Source organism: Myxocyprinus asiaticus, chromosome 50, assembly GCF_019703515.2.
Source record: "Myxocyprinus asiaticus isolate MX2 ecotype Aquarium Trade chromosome 50, UBuf_Myxa_2, whole genome shotgun sequence".
NCBI lineage: Eukaryota > Metazoa > Chordata > Actinopteri > Cypriniformes > Catostomidae > Myxocyprinus > Myxocyprinus asiaticus.
This window is the reverse complement of record NC_059393.1, coordinates 11,767,242-11,781,547: the sequence shown is the minus strand read 5'-3', so window position 1 is coordinate 11,781,547 and position 14,306 is coordinate 11,767,242.

The following is a 14,306-nucleotide window of genomic DNA, read 5'->3' as shown; positions in this document are numbered from 1 at the left end:
TATATTTAAAAAATCCAGTTCCCTGTCTGTCACTCACTCGACGTTGTGTCGATGTAGTGACACTAGGGGTCACTCTTGGGAGCCCGAAACACCTCTGGTCTTTGATAAAAGGCCAATGAAAATTGGCGAGTGGTATTTACATACCACTCCCCTGAACATACGGGTATAAAAGGAGCGAACGGTCGATGCTCACTGAGATGAATTCCCACGGCTGTTCATTCAACTCTGCTGGATCTGACAGCGCATTTCAGTGGCTTCTCCCCCCTCTGCACTGGTGCACTGCAGAGAATGCCCCTGGGCTCTTCGGCAGAAATAAAAGGGTATTTTCTAAAAAGAGTATATTTCTCTAAAAGAGCGGCACACACGGAACGTCTTTTTAAAGATGCGTCTTTTTAAAGATGCCTTTCTGTTTGTGTGTTATTCCTGGTTGCGGTCGTTATCGCTCGCCTTTTGATGGTCACGATCGCTGTCTTTCGTGTCTGGGCGCTGTCCACACGGAGACAGCGTTCGTGGATGGGTCATGTACACATTGCGAGAACATGTCCATGGCAACAATGAGGTCACGGCTTACCCTCGTAAGAAAGCAAGCCGCCCCAGCGGCTCCCACGCCCCAGTCCTTCTACCTACTGGTATGAGGCCAGCGCGGCTAGCACTGGGGGCAATTTGGGGACCCCAAAGGGACCACCTCCGCCGGGTATCCCCCCATGGATCTCCCATTCCCCAGCACGCTCGTCTGCTGGCTCGTCTCACAGTGAGTTCGACCTCTTGTTCGGAGCCCGCGAAGGTGATGAGCTCTCGAGCGCAGCATCGGAGAGCGGGCTCGTCCAATCGGACGCAGAAACCTCAGCTGGGCTCCCCCCCACGGGTACGATAGCCCAGTCACAGGCTGACGCGGAGATGACGGACATGCTTTCCCAGGCGGCCGTGAGCGTCGGGCTAGAGTGGAACCCTCCGCTCTCTCCTGAACCCTCGCAGCTCGATGATTGGTTCCTGGGCTCGCAGCACCGCTCACAGCCACGCCCCGCCCCAGTTCCTTTCTTCCCGGAAGTGCACGAGGAGCTGACAAGGTCGTGGGAGGCACCTTTTACTGCCCGGTCCTGATCTTTCAGCTCCCCCGCCCTCACTACCCTCGATGGTGGGGCGGGCAAGGGCTATTCGGTGATCCCCCGGTGGATAAGGCACTAGCGGTGCACCTATGCCCACAGAGCACCACCACCTGGCGCAGGTGCCCAAAGCTCCCGTCCAAGGCCTGTAGATTTACGTCATCCCTGATGGCCAAAGCCTATGACGCCGCTGGTCAAGCCGCCTCTGCCCTGCATGCCATGGCTCTCCTGCAAGTCCACCAAGCCAAGGCGCTAAAGGAACTGCACGAGGGTAGTTCCGCCCCGGTACTGATGCAGGAGCTGCCCTCAGTGACCGACCTCGCTCTCCGGGCGGGCAATGTCCACCTTGGTGGTCCAGGAGCGCCACCTTTGTCTCAACCTGGTCGAGGTGGGAGAGGCCGACAAGGCATGGTTCCTTGGCACCCCCATTTCCCAGGTTGGCCTGTTCGGTGACACCGTCGAGGACTTTACCCAGCAGTTCTCGGCGGTGAAGCAGCAGACGGAGGGTTATCCAGCACATCCTGCCCCGGCACGGCTCAAGATCCTGCACCCCGTCTGCTCACCACCAAGGGCGTCCCCCTGCGGTGACTGCACAGGCTCCGCTGCAGCCCGCCCCGGCGTGGAGCCCACCGCAGGAAGCAGACGCCACCCGTCTTACGGCCGGCTGCCAAGAACCCACGAAAGGCTTCAAAGCGCCCCTGAGACGGGCGACCCAGGGATGACAAAACCTACTGCTCTGGAGCTGGTAAGCAGACCACTCCATCCCCCGGTGGAGGGCCGAGAGGATAATCTTTTGTTACCTTTTCATTTAATTTTGCCGCATGCCCAAGTGGCTGCAGTACCCAAGAGTTCATAAAAACAGCGGTTTCCTTGTTCCCTGGGTCACACATACCCGGTGCGTACGGCCGTCATCACGACCACCGTCCACCATTCCATTTTGGCAGGTTTGGCGCTCCAGCGGCGGTCTCCCCGCCCCTGCGCACCCAGCTGTGGCTCAAATCCGCCCCTGATGTGACGGTCTCCACAGGTCACGAGGACAGGCCTCTTCCTCCCCCATCCCAGGCTGTTCCGGGGGTGGTCACAAGGAGCCAGGTAAGTGCTTTGATGTCCCTGAACTCAGCACGGCCACGACACGGCGTGGCACCTCAGGCTCCGCCCCGCCGCGAGACCCCACCCGCCGGTACGTCAGATGAGATTGTCCCATTGGTCCCCCTCGCCCGAAGCTTGGATGCGTGGCTTGCGCTTTCCAACCCGTCGCGATGGCTGGTCTGGACCGTCTGACTCGGCTACGCGATTCAGTTCGCCAGGCATCCGCCCAGGTTCAGCGGCGTCCACTTCACCTCTTGGACCTGCGAGTACTGAACCGGGCTTTACACAGACTCCAATTCAAGATGCTGACGCAAAAACACATTCTAGCGAGTGTCCGGCATCAAGATTGGTTTGTGGCGGTAGACCTGAAGGACGCGTACTTCCACATCTTGATTCTACCTCGACACAGACCCTTCCTGCGGTTTGTATTCAAGGGTCGGGCGTATCATACAAGGTCCTCCCTTTCGGCCTGTCCTTGTTCCCTCGCATCTTCATGAAGGTCGCAGAGGCAGCCCTTGCCCCGTTAAGGGAAGTGGGCATTCGCATCATCAACTATCTCGACGATTGGCTAATCCTAGCTCACTCTCGGGATGTGTTGTGTGCACACAGGGACCTGGTGCTCTCGCACCTCAGCCGACTAGGGCTGAGAGCAAGCTCCTACCAGTTCAGAGCATCTCTTTTCTCGGCTTGGAGTTGGACTCAGTCTTGATGATGGCGAGCCTCACAAACGAGCATGCACAGTCAGTGCTGACCTGCTTGAAGGCGTTCAGACAGAAGATAGTGGTTCTGAAACTGTTTCAGAGGCTCCTGGGGCATATGGCATCCTTAGCGGTGGCCACTCCGCTCGGGTTGATGTATATGAGACCACTTCAGCACTGGCTCCAGACTCGAGTCCCGAGATGGGCATGGCACTGCGGGACATATCGTGTGGCCATCTCACCAGTCTGTCACTGCCTCTTCAGCCCTTGGACCGACCTCACATTTCTCCAGGCAGGCGTTCCCCTAGAGCAGGTCTCCAGGTGTGTCGTGGTTACGACAGACGCCTCCAAAATGGGCTGGGGCGCTGTATGCAATGGGCATGCAGCCGCCGGCTCCTGGACGGGCCCGCGGCTACGTTGGCACATCAACTGCCTCGAGTTGCTGGCAATTCTGCTCACCCTGCGGAGGTTTTGGCTGTTGACCCAGGACAAGCATGTGTTAGTTCGGACAGACAACACGGCAACGGTAGCATATATCAACCGTCAAGGCGGTTTACGCTCCCGTTGTATGTCACAACTCGCCCGCTGTCTCCTCCTCTGGAGTCAACAGCACCTAAAGTCACTGCGAGCCACTCACATCCCAGGCGACCTCAACACTGCAGCGGACGCACTGTCATGGCAGGTTACCCTCAGGGGAGAGTGGAGACTCCACCCTCAGGTGGTCCAGCTGATTTGGAGTTGATTCGGGCAGGTACAGGTAGACCTGTTCACTTCCCAAGAATCCTCCCACTGCCTGCTCTGGTACGCCCTGACCGAGGCACCTCTCAGTATAGATGCACTGGCACATGCGTTTCCCCCAGTGAGCCTACTTGCACAGACCCTGTGCAAGGTCAGGGAGGACGAGGAGCAGGTCATCCTGGTAGCACCCTACTGGTCCACCCAGACGTGGTTCTCGGACCTCATGCTCCTCGAGAATTATTATTATTATAAGGACCTTCTTTCTCAGGGACGGGGCACCGTCTGGCACCCACAACCAGACCTCTGGAATCTCCATGTCTGGCCCCTGGACGGGATGCGGAAGACTTAAGTGGCCTACCACCCGCAGTGGTAGACACGATCACTCAGGCTAGGGCCCCCTCTACAAGGCGCCTGTATGCCTTGAAGTGGCGTCTGTTCGCTAAGTGGTGTTCTTCCCAACGCAAAGACCCCCAGAGATGCACAGTCGGATCGGTGCTTTCCTCCCTGCAGGAGAGGTTGGAAGGGCGGCTGTCCCCTTCCACCTTGAAGGTGTATGTAGCTGCTATAGCAGCACACCTTGACACAGTGGACGGTAAGTCCTTAGGGAAGCACGACCTGATCATCAGGTTCCTGAGAGGTGCCAGGAGGTTGAATCCCTTCAGACCATACCTCATTCCCTCATGGGACCTCTCTGTAGTTCTTTAGGGTCTATGGGGAGCCGCCTTTGAGCCCCTGCAGTCAGCTGAGCTTAAGGCACTCTCTTTAAAGACTGCCCTTCTGACTGCGCTCACTTCTATCAAGAGGGTAGGAGACCTGCAAGCGTTCTCTGTCAGCGAAACGTGCCTGGAGTTCGGGCCGGGCTACTCTCACGTGATCCTGAGACCCCGACCGGGCTATGTGCCCAAGATTCCCATGACCCCTTTTAGGAATCAGGTGGTGAACCTGCAAGAGCTGCCCCAGGAGGAGGCAAACCCAGCCCTGACATTGCTGTGCCCGGTGCGTGCTTTATCTTTTTGGATCACACGCAGAGCTTTAGAGTTTCTGAGCAGCTCTTTGTCTGCTTTAGTGGACAGCGGAAAGGAAGCGCTGTCTCCAAGTAGAGGATCGCCCACTGGGTCATTGACGCCATAACAATGGCATATTATGCCCAGGATGTGCCGCCCCCGGCAGGGCTATGAGCCCATTCTACCAGGAGTGCGGCGGCCTCCTGGGCCTTGACCAGTGGTGCCTCTCTAACAGACATTTGCAGAGCAGCAAGCTGGGCAACACCCAACACCTTTGCGAGGTTCTACTATCTCCGGGTGGAACCGGTTTCGTCCTGTGTAGTGGCAGGCACAAGCAGGTAAGTCTGGGACAGCTGGCCAGGTGTATCGCTTGTGCATAGCACCTTTCACCTCCCCTGAGCTGAAGATGTAGTGTTCACAACTGTGTTCCCTGGATGATTTCCTCCGAGCCCTGTAGCAGACGAGTTTGCGGAGAAACTTGCTGCCAGCTCAGTACATGTGCTAACTAAGCCCTGTACTGGGGTATGTGCTCCGCATGTGTTGGTTCACCCATAGGTAACCCCATGCAACATATATCTTCCACTAATTAGTTTCCTTGTTGGTAAACTGCATCTTCCTTGGGCAGAGGCCCCTCTGCCCCAGTCACCATGTTTGTAGAAACTCCTCCACCATAGGGTAGGACCTACCATGGGACTTCTCCACATGACATACTTCCGACAAAGCTCGGCAAGACCATGTGACGTATTTCCACTCAAACCCCCCCCTCTGAGCGGGGTGTGGTCTCTGCGGTGTCTTCCCATTGGGAGGGACACCCCCCTGACGTAGACCTGGTGGCCCCACTTGGTTAACTCTTTTTTGGGGGAGAGGAAAAATAGAGAGGATAAGAGGCCACGACTGGGCTAGCCTGTCTCTATCTTTTGGGCAGTCGACTTGTCCCCGAAGGGCCGTTCAACACTCATAACAGCGTTGGGGGAGGTTACGTGTTGGCCTGGTGTGCTGGCTATGAGGCACACAGTGGTCTGCCCATCACACACCGCCAGTTCACTTAACATAGTTCAGCCAGTTGTGGCGTTTCATATAGGGACCCCTAGTGTCACTACATTGACACAACGTTGAGTGACAGATAGGGAATGTCCTGGTTACTTGCGTAACCTCCATTCCCTGATGGAGGGAACGAGATGTTGTGTCCCTCCTGCCACAATGCTATACTACCTGAATCACCCCCAGTGCTAGCCGCACTGGACTCATACCCGTAGGTAGAAGTACCAAGGCGGGTAGCCGCTGGAGTGGCTTGCTTTTTCACGAAAGCAAGCCATGACCGCAACGTTGCCATGGTCATGTTCTCACAATGAGAACATGAACCATCCACAAACGCTGCCTCCACGTGGGTCACGCCCAGACACGAAAGACAGCGATCATGACCATCCGAAGTTGAGAGATAACGACCGCAACCAGGAATAACACACAATCGGAAAGGCATCTTTAAAAAGACGCGTCTTTAAAAAGACATTCCGTGTGTGCCGCTCTTTTAGAGAAATATATACTCTTTTAGAGGAAAAGGCTCTTTCAGAAAATATTCTCTCTTGTTTTTCTGCCAAAGCACCTAGGGGCGTTCTCTGCTGTGTACCAGTGCAGAGGAGGGAGAAGCCGCTGTAATGCGCCATCAGATCCAGCAGAGGTGAATGAACAGTAGGATTCAGCTCAATGAGCATGACCGTTCGGCTCCAAAGAGAAAATCTGAATGAGTGGTTGCATACCAGCTCCTTTTATACCCGTATGTCCGGGGGAGTGGCATGCAAATACCACTCGCCAATTTTCATTGGCCTTTTATCAAAGACCAGAGGTGTCTTGGGCTCCCAAGTGACCCCTAGTGTCACTACATCGACACAACGTCGAATGAGTGACAGATAGGGAACACATTCACACATTCTTATTCAATGGAGTTTAGTAAGTCTTTGCATCTTTGTTGAAATGTGGTAACAGTGCATAGGGATGTACAAATCTTTTATCATATCTTCTATTGAAATATCAATACTTCCGATCAAGGGCGTAGGTTTGGTTTGACAGTTGCTAGAGACATATTGCAAGGATGTCTAAATGTTATCTTGAATCAATTAATTTCAAGGATTGGACATAATAAACCAATGGAAACCAATAATTTTTTTTTAAATCTTACGAACGGCCGTGATTGGTGCGTCCTGCACAGCGCTGAGAAAAGTAACAGGTGACACATGACAACACCATTTATGAGCTGTTTCAGAAGAGGTAGGACAATAATTTACACATTAATAAATATACTAAGGACTTTTAATAGTTGTTAAAATAAAAATAAAAACATAGTACAAAGTTAAAGTATTTTCTGTTTGGTAAAATTGTCCAGATGTTGGTCGGGACATTTCTGATTTTCTGAAAGTTGGTGGGGACATGTCGCTGTCATCCCTACCTAAACTACACCTATGCTTCCGATACTTATATTTGTATTGAGATTTGTTGTTTTGCATAAGAGGATTGATCCTCATACAAAAATATCGATTCTAAGTGTTTTTGATAATATTTTTTATGATTTATTTAGCATAAAAATACATTTGTAAATTTGGAGTGGAAAAAAATAACTTTGTTAGCAATTATTCTTTGAAACATACAGTAGATAGGAGTGTAGTACTGTAGTAGTTTCTTCACTAAATAATCAAATCAAAAAAATCAAATCAAATCACTTTTATTGTCACACAACGATATACACAAGTGCAATAGTGTGTGAAATTCTTGGGTGCAGTTTCGAGCAACATAGCAGTCGTGAAAGTGATGAGACATATACCAGTTTACAATAAACATCAGATTAACACAACACAATTAAAGTGTAATATACACATATTTACACATAACACAATATACAAATAATAACATACACTGTACAGTATACAATACACACAATACAATAAAAAAGTATATATAGTATATATAGAATGTACAGTAGGTTGTATTGTACTGTATTGACATTCAGGCTGTCGGTTGATAGTCAGTTGTTAAGAGAGAACATAATATAATAATAATAATGTAATTTATGACAGTCCGGTGTGAGATATAAGAGTAAGAGTAATAAAATGCTGTGTGATGTATTTGATCATGGGAGATCAAGAGTTCAAAAGTCTGATTGCTTGGGAGAAGAAGCTATCATGAAGTCGGCTGGTGCGGGTCCTGATGCTGCGATACCACCTGCCTGATGGTAGCAGTGAGAACAGCCCGTGGCTCGGGTGGCTGGAGTCTCTGATGATCCTTCGAGCTTTTTTTCACACACCGCCTGGTATATATGTCCTGGAGGGAGGGAAGCTCATAAGAATTGTAAACAAAACAAACAAAGCACTACCATGTTGTGTCGGAGCTCGCAACGCAGCAGCCATACTCGGCGCCATCTTGAGTCATCTTGAGTTAATCTTCTGTAAATCTAAATCTACTGTAAATGTGAAATTATTATATGGTAATGGATTTTTGTGGTGCTTGATATAACCTTAAACTATAGAAGTTGTTGATGAAATTATTTATTGTGTATTTATTGATTGAATTATAATTAATAATTGTTGTCCACGGTTCACATAGTCATGGAAATCCTGGAAATACAAGGGAATTTGAAAATTGTGTTTCCCAGGCCTGGAAAAGTCATGGAAATTAATAAAAACTAAAAAGTCATGGATATTTCTGTAGTGAATAAATATATATATATATATATATATATATATATATATATATATATATATATATATATATATATATATATGGATTTCCATGACTATGTGAACCACGGACAACAATTATTAATTAGAATTCAATCAACAAATACACAATAAATAATTTCATCAACAACTTCTATAGTTTAGGGTTATATCAAGCACCACAAAAATCCATGAGATTTATATATATGTATATATATATATATATATATATATATATATATATATATATATATAATCTCATTAGGACATAATGTGATGTTTTGCACCAGGCGCTCCTCCCCCTCCACCACCTGCAAGAGTACGGCCCCCAGCCCCCTGTCTGAAGCATCTGTCTGTAAAATAAAAGGGAGAGAGAAGTCAGGTGAGTGTAAAAGCGGCCCCCCGCAAAGTGCAGCTTTAACTTGCGTGAACGCCCGTTGACACTGCTCCGTCCACTGGACCGGATCTGGAGCTCCCTTTTTAGTGAGATCAGTCAGCGGGCTGGTGACATCCGAATAATTAGGTACGAACCTTCTATAATAGCTAGCCAGCCCCAGGAACTGTTTCACCCCCTTTTTGGTCTAGGGTCTCGGGCAGGTCGCAATCGCCGCTGTCTTGTCAATTTGGGGACGCACCTGCCCGTGGCCCAAGTGGAACCCCAGTTACCGTACCTCCACCCGTCCAATCGCGCACTTCTTCGGATTCGCTGTGAGTCCCGCTCGGCGCAGCGATCTCAGAACCGCCCTCAGATGTTGCATATGCCACTGCCAATCATTGCTATAAATGATGATGTCATCTAAATAGGCAGCGGCGTAAGCTGAATGCGGCCTGAGGATTCGGTCCATGAGACGCTGAAACGTAGCCGGGGCCCCAAACAAACCGAACGGAAGTGTCACAAATTGGTGTAATCCAAACGGTGTGGAGAAGGCGGTTTTCTCACGGGAAATTGGTGTCAAGGGGATCTGCCAATAACCCTTCGTCAAATCCAATGTCGAATAAAAACGAGCAGTGCCCAACCAATCGAGCAACTCATCAACGCGAGGCATTGGATATGCATCAAATTTAGACACCGCGTTGACTTTCCTATAATCCACACAGAATCGCTCAGACCCGTCGCTCTTAGGCACTAGAACAACTGGGCTGGACTAATCACTGTGGGATTCTTCTATTACCCCCATATCAAGCATCGCATCCAATTCTTCCCGAACAATTTTCTTTTTGTGTTCGGGTAGTTGATAGGGGCGGCTACATACCACCACCCCGGCTTGGTCTCGATGTGGTGATGGATGAGGTTTGTACGTCCCGGTAGAGGGGAGAACACATCTGCAAACTCCTGTTGCAACCTAGCAACCTCCGCGAGTTGGCTCGGTGAGAGGTGGTCGCCGCAAATGACTGGGGTGAACTGTTTATGTTTTGAACTCACCTCCGGTCCGAGCTCCGCCTTCTCGGGAACTACCGTAGCCAACGTCACGGGAACCGCCTCCCTCCACAATTTCAGGAGATTGAGGTGGTATATTTGTCGAGCGTCCCCTCTATCGGTTCGTTTAACCTCATAATCGAGATCCCCCACTCGTCGTGTGAACTCAAAGGGTCCTTGCCACTTGCCGAGTAATTTAGAGCTCGATGTGGGAAGCAATACAAGTACCTTATCTCCCGGTGCAAATTCCTTTAGCTGAGTTCCCCTGTTATACAGTCGGCGCTGTCGTTCTTGAGCTTGGAGCAAAGTCTCCTGTGTTAGTTGCCCCAAAGTGTGGAGTTTTGCCCGAAGATCAAGAACGTATTGAATTTCATTTTTACTGTTTGAAGGTCCTTCCTCCCAGGCCTCTCGCAATACATCAAGCACGCCACGTGGGCGTCGCCCATACAGCAGCTCGAATGGGGAGAAGCAGTGGAGGCTTGCGGGACCTCTCGTACTGCAAATAACAGGGGGTCGAGCCATTTTTCCCAATTTCTAGAATCATCGTGCACGAACTTACGAATCATGTTTTTGAGGGTTTTATTAAATCGTTCCACCAGGCCATCCGTTTGAGGATGGTATATACTGGTGTGAATCGATTTAATATTTAACAACTCGTACAGTTCGTGTAGTGTCCGTGACATAAATGTTGTGCCCTGATCGGTGAGGATTTCTTTCGGAATCCCCACCCGGGAGATTATTTTGAAGAGTGCCTCTGCAACACTGCGTGCTGAAATGTTGCGAAGAGGCACTGCTTCCGGATATCACGTTGCATAGTCCACTAGGACCAATACAAAGCGATGTCCGTGTGCTGACCGTTCTAATGGCCCGACGAGGTCCATCCCAATTCTCTCAAAGGGAACCTCGATCAGAGGGAGAGGACGCAATGGTGCTTTTGGGGTGGCCGGTGGGTTAACCAGCTGGCATTCGTGGCATGCCTCACACCACCTGCGGACATCGCCGCCAATGCCCGGCCAATAGAAACGGGCTATTAGACGGTTCAGTGTTTTCCTTTCTCCTAGGTGACCCGCCATGGGATTATAATGAGCCGCCTGGAATACCATTTCCCGACGGCTCCTTGGAATCAAAAGTTGGGTTGTATCCTCTTTGGTCCGAGTGTCCTGTGTCACTGGCGAAAGGGCGATGTCAGGCTGGAGTCGTTGACCATCGATGACTCTCACTTGGTCAAAGGCGTGTTTGAGGGTTTCATCTCACGACTGCTCCAAAGGGAAATCCCCGTCAGGGAATTCCCTGAGAAGGGGAGGGGCTGCAGCCTCTCCCCCTCTCTCGTCATCATGACGTGGAGCTGTCGAGGACGGCCCCGGCTCCGCCTCCCCTGCCAGAGCATCGCACATCACACATCTCCCTATTTTCATACAGGACCCATCCGCGCAAATTCCCTTTAATAAAACTCTAAAATCAGGCCAATCAGTCCCCAAAATCAGTGGATGGGTGAGGCGGGAACTAACCGCGGCCTCCACTCTATGCTTTTTCCCCCAAAATTTAATTGTCAGGGTCACCACCGGATACTTGTGAATATCCCCGTGTACACATTTCACCTTCACCGTTTTAGTTGTGACCAATGCCTCGGGTTGAACCAGGCGTTGGTGGATAGTGGTTTGATTACAACCGATGTCCACCAACGCTTGGTGAGTACCCCCCTTGACACTTACCGGTATCCGGTACGCTCCGGCCCGGTCGGGGGCAGCCTGTGGGAGGTCAGAGACCTGCACCATCATCCCCAGCTCCATCAGAGGGCACTGATCTCTGAAGTGGCTCGGGTCTCCGCACCTCCAGCAGGCCGGCCCAGGCGCTACGCCCGCACTTGCGTCGGCGGGTGCCCCCCCCCCTGAGGGGGAGAGCGGTGGGGCATTGGAGTAGGGGAAGGTGTCGCCTCCCACACCTGGGGTACTGGTCTCAGGGGCTGAGGTCCTCCTCGTCTGCGTGGGGCAGGAACGGGACCTGGAGAGAGAGCAGAACGAGAGGAGAGAGGGGAGGGGGAAGAAACAGAGGGAGGAGAGAAAATGTAGGAGGGCTCTTCCGCCCTCGGGATCGCCGCCATGTGGTCCTCCGCAAGTCAGATAGCTTCCTCCAACGATGCCGGGCGGTGGCACTGGACCCACTCCGCCATCCCTTTTGGCAGTTGATCTGTGAACTGTTCCAGTACCACCTGGTCGATAATTCCCTGGACGTCGCAATCCCCCGCTAGCAGCCATCTTCGGCAGGCGTCACGGAGCCGCTGGGCAAAGACAAATGGGTGGTCGGAGCTCTCCAACTTCAAGCTCCGGAAGAGTTGACGACTTTCCTCCGGAGTGTGACCAACCTGTTGCAAGATGGCTCTTTTTAAATCTCCGTAGGCCAGGAGGCTCGACGTTGGCAGTTGTTGAGCCGCGAGCTGGGCTTCCCCGGACAATAGTGGGATCAGTCGGGCTGACCATTGGTCGAGCGGCCAGCCCCAGATCTCGGCGGTCCGCTCAAACAAATCCAGGAAGGCCTCAGGGTCGTCCGCCGCCCCCATTTTCTGTAATGCTGGCGAGGGTAACAGCGTGGGAGTGTCCGGGGTCACGGCTGAGGACGCCTCCTGGCTGAGGAGGCTCCAGATCGCCTGCCGGTCCTCGGCTTGAGCATGCAGGAGCTCGACAAACCGGCGGTCTTGATCTTGTCGGAACTCAAGCAGCATCTGTTGGTGGCTCTGATGTAGGCCGGCGAGGGTTTGGAGGATTTCTGCCAACTGGGAGGACTCTACGGGACGACCTCCATCCATCTTCGACCCAAACTTCAATCCCGGGTTTCGGCAGCAGTGTAAAAGAGGAGGCGAGAAGCAGCTTTCCTTGTTAAGGTGAGGATTTATTTTTCCCTCTGCGCAACACAACTTTACAGTTTTCCTTTAAGCACTAAGTTAAACAACTATCACACACTGCTTCACAAATAAACTTTCATTACTAAAAATCTTTGCTCTGGCTCGGCTCTGTCGTGTCCAGCCTCTCTCCCCGACTAAGTGCTGTGTGGCTCTATTTATGCCGCTCTCCCCGTGCTCACTGAAATTGGAGACAGGTGTTAGACATAATTTAGCTCAAGTGTAAGCGCCCTTACCGCTTTCTCTCTCTCCGGAGAGATGCTTGACCACGCCCCCGCTGCCACATCATTTTACTTTAAAATCATACTGTACGTTTCAGAACTCAAAACTTCCTCCTCACTGCAAAAATATCATTTGTTGAAACCAAGCTGCCAAAATGACTCGTTGTCTACTTCCTCCACATTGTGACGTCACACTGTGTTAGACATTTGCGTCTGAACACTATTTTACCTTTGCTGCGTCTGAATATCCATACTTCCCTACAATGTAGTATGCCAAAAACAGTGTGCCAGTGGAGTAGTATGTCCGAATCCACAGTATTCATGAAGCAGTAAGCAAGAAATACCTACTTTTTCCGTTGAGATTCTGAAGTGCGGATTGACTGTACACTTTACGAACCCATAATCCCTCGGGAGCTGCCGCGACATAACATTCAAAATACTGGATTTAAAGGAATCGTAGTCAATTGCAAGTCAGACAGCTCTTCTCAACTGCAAGTGCTACATATACCAAGATAATTGTTCCTTGTTCCTATAAAATTCCTAGAAAATGCCCACTTCCCCAGATGCAGTGTGTCCGAAATCTATTCATACTACTCGCATGCATACCTAAAAGAACGTACTGTTTTACCTGCCGTAAAGGTAAACGGCTCTTCATACTACTCGCGTGCATACCTAAAAGAACGTACTGTTTTACCTGCCGTCCTCGCAGCACTTATCACTTCCGTAGACCCACCCAGTAAGGGTAAGCAGTGAGATGGCAAGGAGAGAGCAGGTCAGTCAAGAGCAGAGAGTAATCAGAACAGTGGCCGTTTACCGTCAAGTCTTAAAGGAGAAGCAGCACCAAAACCGAATGTTTCTGACAGAAGGTCAGAATGAGGTTGGAAAATTATCATGTTTCACAAATATATTGTTACATACTTGAAGTACAAGGCCGTAGACAAGCATGATGTGGGGAAGATTAGGTCTGTATTTATTTTATTTTTGCAGGAAGAAAACAACAACGTGGAGCACAGACATGGCGCATCGCTCTCATACTTTTATTAACTCACCCTCCATACTTGTTACAAGGACCCCAAAACTTCCTGTGGAGCTGACCAATATGTGCCTAATTATTTTAAATGTCTGTTTACTACAATTTCATTCAGCAACTGATTTGTGTCTGGATTTCCCCTACAGAAATACAAATACATGAATATTTAATAACCATTTAACATCTGATAAGAACTAATTTGGAACACTTAACACATTTAAACACATTGATATCTCATAACTTGAAGTACTTCATATTGACTTTATGTATATTTTGGCTGACCTAAGATATCATATGTAAATGTCTTTGTGGCTTCTCAAAGGATACTTCCGCTCAGTGGCAGATGAATGCTGAATGTCCTCATTTTGATCATCATCACTTGTAACCTCCTCAATCTCTGCAT